Source organism: Dendrobium catenatum, unplaced genomic scaffold (genome assembly GCF_001605985.2).
Source record: "Dendrobium catenatum unplaced genomic scaffold, ASM160598v2 fragScaff_scaffold_897, whole genome shotgun sequence".
Lineage (NCBI taxonomy): Eukaryota > Viridiplantae > Streptophyta > Magnoliopsida > Asparagales > Orchidaceae > Dendrobium > Dendrobium catenatum.
The window spans coordinates 366,104-372,400 of NW_021319359.1; the positions used below are offsets into that span (position 1 = coordinate 366,104).

Genomic DNA, 6,297 nt, shown 5'->3' on the forward strand with positions numbered 1-6,297 from the left:
CATCCAATTTCTTGAAAATACCAGCAACTTGAGTAGTCAAAATATATAAAGAATTATTTTCATAAACTCTAGCCAATCTATTAATATTCACCCTATCAACGGGCCACATAAAATTATTTGTTTTCATTTCCTCAATTAATTCATAAGCATCCTCAAAAGGCTTTGACATTAAAGAATCTCTAGTTGTAGCATCAATTATAACTATGAGGGATCCTACGAATCCATTATAGGAAGTTTGAATTATCAACCAATCAGGTAAATCATGGTGAGGGCACTTTCTAAACATCTCCTTGAATCTTTCCCAACTATCATAAATAGATTCTCCTTTTGACTAAGTAAAATAAGTAATGTGATTCCTAAGCTTAGTAGTCTTAGAAGGTAGAAAATACTTTCTTAGAATTTATGGGCCAACTCATTCCATGTGCTAATAAATCCTAGAGTTAAAGAATTTAACCACATTTTTTCCTTATCTTTTAGAAAAAAATAGAAACAATCTAAGTCCAATGGAAATATCACTAACACCATTGTTCTTAAAAGTTGCACAAATTTCAAAGAAAATTGCTAAATATAGGTTAGAGTCTTCAATGGGAGTTCCCCCAAACTAAGAATTTTATATCATCTGAATGATTGCATGTTTTAATTCAAATTTATTTGCTTGGATGACGAGTTTATTTATACTTTAGAGGAATTCATCTACTAAAGGGTTTATTAAATCCTTAAGATCTCTAGAATGATCTATGTTTAGAACATGATGAACCATTTTAAAAATCTTTTTGGTGCTTATAATTTTAGAAAGAGTTTTCTCAATTTTAGGATCAAAACTTAAATGTGTCTCCTCTCAATGTCTTGTAAGCATGCAACAATAAATATACAATCAGTAAATTGAAACAAAAGAATAAAAGAATATAGTAGGACTAATAATTCAATTGATTTAACAATATAGTAAATGTGCAAATAAAACAAATTTTTCTTGAGCAACGGTGTCAAAAATTTGATGAAAGCATTGGAGTAACCTAAAGAATTGTGAATATGATTTATAGCTCTATCAATCCCCAAATAATGGCTAGGTTTTCTTTGATATAAAAAATTATAAAACCCCCACTTAATATATACAAGTATACTTGCTGAATCAAGTAATATAGTGATATAATATAGTATGGATGCTACAAGGAAAAATATTTACTTGCAAATACTAGTATTGCCTATTTTAGCTACAATAATTACCCTACTTAATAAAAATAAGGTTTGGTGGAGATTTAATCTTTTCAATAAAATTAATAATAAAGTAATGTAAACTGTTATATGAATAAAATATTTTGGAATGATGAAATGTAAAATTAATATGTTTTCAATTGATTATCTTAATAATGTGATGTTATTCAGAGCCTAAGTAGCATGGATCGCTAATTCAAGCCTAAAGAGACAAATGACAGGTATAACATATTCTATTATCAATACCCCTTTAAATTCCCATAGTCTATCTCCCTGTCAAAATTTTAGAAGAGTAAATAAATTATGTAATGTTAATCAAACCCTCATGATAATCCATCTATTTAAATTTGATAGAAGATAAGTATTATGCCTATGCCTGCATCTTACTAATCCAATATATCTGGTTGTGTCTATTTTCTAACTTTTTGGTTCCACATTACACCTAATATTAACTGTACATATGGCCACTATGTGCATTAAATGAAGACATGGTATATTAAAAATATCATATCATTAATTTAAAGATTAATATAAATCATTAATATTCCACATCTAATTTACACCATCAATCCAAAACTTTGGGAATTAGCCAGCCATGAAGAATAACTAGAGAAAACTCATTTTCATTAATAACATACAAGAAAGAAAGTACAGAAGAAAAGATATAACAAGATGGCTCAACATTCTCCTCTACACTCATCCTTGAAATTACATAATTGCTTCTACGAACACTGACCAAATACTCTAAAGAAGTGAATCTTGTGCTCCATGAATTCCCTTAGTTATCACTCCTAAAGAAATTTTAAAGAGACACTTCGAAGTCTGAAATTTACTATGTGATTAAACTCCCTTATAAACATTATAGATACACTATTTATTGTAAAATATAAAAAATGGATTATGGCACCACTTTGCACAAGAAACTTTCACTACGATGCCCATAAAATGAAACAACACCGCAACACTTAAGAGTTTTCTCCACTATGGAGCTTACTAACATAAACCCACTACTTAATGAATAAAAGCATCACTTAACTGGAAAATCATGGCCTAAATAATTATAATTGTAACACCACAGCTTTACTAATGTTTGTGTGCTACAAGTCTACAAGGAACTCCTCTAACTTAGTAATGCTAGAATTTGGCATCACGGTGCTGTGCAGATAGAGACTAAGCTTTATAATGCTGACTCCTTTGATGCTGCGGTACTGGGTTAGTTGAATGGGCTTGCAATCTTGACTCATCTGATGATGCGACACTTTCAAATATATATTTGGATCCACCATGTACATATTTGGACCCTCTGGCAGTGTCAATGATGGTGTTGTGGAGGAATTATATCTGACACCATCACATTGTGCCATGATTTAAAATTTTACACATTTAATGTATTTATGCACATATATAACTAAAATAACACATTTTCATTGATAAATTAACACATAAAATACAATATTATTTACACTTATCAATAGCCTTGATGGAGGAATGCAATATTAATCATGAATATTAAAAAAATATGTTTGCATACCATACATAAGATGTAAAATATGTTAGATTCTTAAGGAGATAATATGACTATAGGTGGTCAACAAATATCTTGTTCACCCCTACAAGCACAACAGAAATTTTAGGATGCGTATGCTCTAAATCACATTACAAATAATAATTTTATTAGGAAATATATGCAATTTATATTCATCAGTCAAAACACTTTATTTACATATTATATCAATAATTTAACTATTTTTATTCACTGATTGAATATCCATAATAAATAATTTTATTTCAATAAGATAATTTTAGTAAATAGTAACAATTGATTACTAAAAAGCATACATTTTAGTATATTTGATACTATAATATATCACTTTAATACTTTATTCAGCACATATACTTATATATATTAAGTGAGGTTTATTATTTTATATCAAAGAAATTCTAAGCATTATTTAGGTGAGATAAAGCCTTAAGCTTTTTTATAATTCAAAAGAAGACTCCACTGTAGCACCCACCATTAACAAGCTAGGAGTATGTGTGAAGGACCTACATGACTCACAAGAGAAATAAGTTATACTTTATTTTTAGTACATGCATTTTTCTAGCAACAAAAATATGGACCACTTCTAAGAGGCAAGTTTTGTGATTTATCTTAGCACAAATCCCAATGAAGGTTAAAACTGTTAAAGAGATGAACTACTTGGGTGTGAAGATTGCTTTGAGGAGACTTGTGGCAGTGGATTTCAAGTTCATTTTGGATAAAGTTATTGGAAAGCTTAATACTTGGGGGAATAAATTTATCTCATTATCAGGGAAATTTATTCTTATCAAATCGATTATTCTTTCGATCCCAATTTTTTAATGTACTCATTCTCTTGTGCCTATTGGTATTTTGACTAAAATTGATAAAGTTTGTAGGGAATTTATTTGGCATAAAAATGATAGGAGAAGGGGACTTCATTATGTGTGTTGGGAAACTTTGTGTAAACCAATTAGATTGGTGGGACGTGGACTACTTTTATGTGTTCGCTAAAGGGAGCATTAAGGATGAACTTGCATGGCAATTCCTTAATGATGTTGACTCATTATTGCATATGACCTTGGAACCCAGATATGGTTTGTCATGTTGGAATTCTGAATTGAAGCAAAACATGTTGATTGCTTGGAAGATTATTTTGAATGGTGCAAAATTTCTACAATCGATTGTTAGGTGGAAGATGTCAAATGGGGAATCTGTTAATGTGATGAATGATGTTTGGGTATTGGATAAAGGTTTTAATAAATGGCCTACTTTTGTTTCTATTTTATAAAGTGATGTTATAACTGTTGATCGCTTCATTAAAAATGGAGTATCGGGCATGTAGGAGCTTCAAAAGTTCTTTGGGGAGGAGTTGGTCAGCCTAATATGCAATATTCAGATTGATCAAAATTATAACAAGGACCAAGTGGAGCTTATGCATAAGGTAATTAGAAAATCTACCTCGGCTCTAGCATTTGAAGTTGCTGTGAGTTATCCAGTTGCTAAGATGTATTGGTTATGGATTAAGAAAATTAAGCTTAATCCAAGGGTGGAAGTATTTTGGTGGATGTTACATCACAATGCTATTCCTATGTTCCATTTTTAGAATATAGAAGATTAAGAGATGAGAATTTATGTCCTAGAGGATATATGAAGATAGAAGATTATGAACATGTGGCGGTCAGCTGCTCTAATCTTGTTCAAATTTTGAATCAATGGAGTTTCAAAATTCCTAATTTTGGATCTTTTTTTAAATGAAGTAGTTGGTTGGAAAAATCTACATCAAGCAAAGCTTTCCTTGCTAATTTATATTATTCAGTTATTTTTTTGTTGGAAATCTAGAAATAAATATATTCATGGGGATAAGGAGGGTAGTAACCTGAGTATTATAGAAAATTTAGTTGGACTAGCTTCCATTTCTTTGTTAGACAGACATAAATCGGGCATCTGGGGTGCTAATCAATCGGTTCGGTTGTTCAAAAATTATTGGCATCCCCAACCATGCGATTGGATCAAAGCTAATATAGATGCTTCCTTATTAACTTCATATAAGGTTGGAGTTGGAGGTGTTTTTTGGGATCATAAAGGAAGGTTTTTGTTATCATCTAGATTCAATGGTGTTCATTGGGACATCTCTTGGTTAGAAATGTTAGCTATCTACTCTTTGGAATTGGTTGTCAAAGATTGGATGACGCAGTACAAAGGTATCATAATTGAAGGGGATAATGTGAACATGATTAAATACATTTAGGATGGTCTTAAGAAGATGGAGGTGTACAAGTTCGACTTTGGATTTGAATTTTTATATTTTATTAAAGATTTTAATCATGTTATTTTTAATTATGTGAATAGGGATTGCAATAAGTTAGCATATGTTTGTTCTGACTATGCTCTTAGTGGTAGTTTTGTTTGGAATGATATTAGTATGGATCATATTCCTCCTCATTTTTTCAATTGTTAATGGAGGAGTGTGATGTTATTAATATTTTGTATTAGGTTTCTTTTCTTTTAAAGCTATTGATATGTGCATCTTTCAAAAAAAAAAAAAATCCCAACGAAGGTAAGCTAAGATTTTTTAGCAAACAGTTCGTCAAAGGCTAGAGGGATACCTATTAAACTGACACCCTTAGAATCTTGATCCAAACTGGGATGGTGGTAAACTCTTCCCATTTTGGAGAGAACAAAGGGGATCATTTTTGTAAAATGAAAGGCTTACCCAAAAAAATAATAATAATAAAAAAAAAAACGAACAAACAAAGTTCCTCACCATCGACCCCTTCTGACCACCCCAGCCATCGCCAGCGGCCCCCACCTGCCACCCCTAGTAACCCTCGCCCACCACCATCGACCGTCGTCGGTAGTCACCTCCTACCTCCCACCGGTTGGCTACCCTCTGCCCCTACCTGAATCCACCGACCACCTTCACAGCTAGCTGATGCCAGCCACCCTGATCACCCCTACCTCATATAGCTACCCTCACCGCCAGTCACAACTACATTCACTTTACTTCAAGCCAAATAAAAAAGTGAAAAGTTGCATTTAACTTACACTCAACCAAATAAATCCAATATATTTCAAATACACTTCAATTATTTTATAGTGCTGCCCTTTTACATTGCATTCTTTTTCTAGCCAACCAAATATATTATTTTACATTCCATTATTGGAAAATTCTTATAAAATTGTTTGTTAATAGACACAAGTTAGTGATACCATTTATCACTCATATAACATAATATTTGGCTCTATTCAAAATATGTTTTCCTCTTATAATGTTAATCTTGCAAATGAAAATCTTATGATTTTGGCTCTAATATTTCTCTCAAGTGATTATGTGTGAAATTGGATATTAAGAAAGCATTTTATATTGTTCACAAAACCCATTCTATAAATTAATTACACCTCATAGGATTCCCTTTCATTTCGATCTCTAGCAATGATACTTTTATTTTCTAGTTCTTTACTCCATTTGCTTTTTTATCAAGTTTTGAAATCTCCTAGTTACCTTTAAAATTTCAAATTTGGTTATAGTCTGATCATTCACATCACAACACAAATATTTAATA

General features: G+C 31.3%; 1 non-coding gene across 1 annotated transcript; it reads left to right on the plus strand.

Moving 5' to 3' along the window:
* Positions 1-257: 257 nt before the first annotated feature.
* On the plus strand, positions 258-364 carry LOC114580253. Its single transcript, XR_003701597.1, has one exon. It is a non-coding gene; the product is annotated as a small nucleolar RNA R71 (small nucleolar RNA).
* Positions 365-6,297: the final 5,933 nt, after the last annotated feature.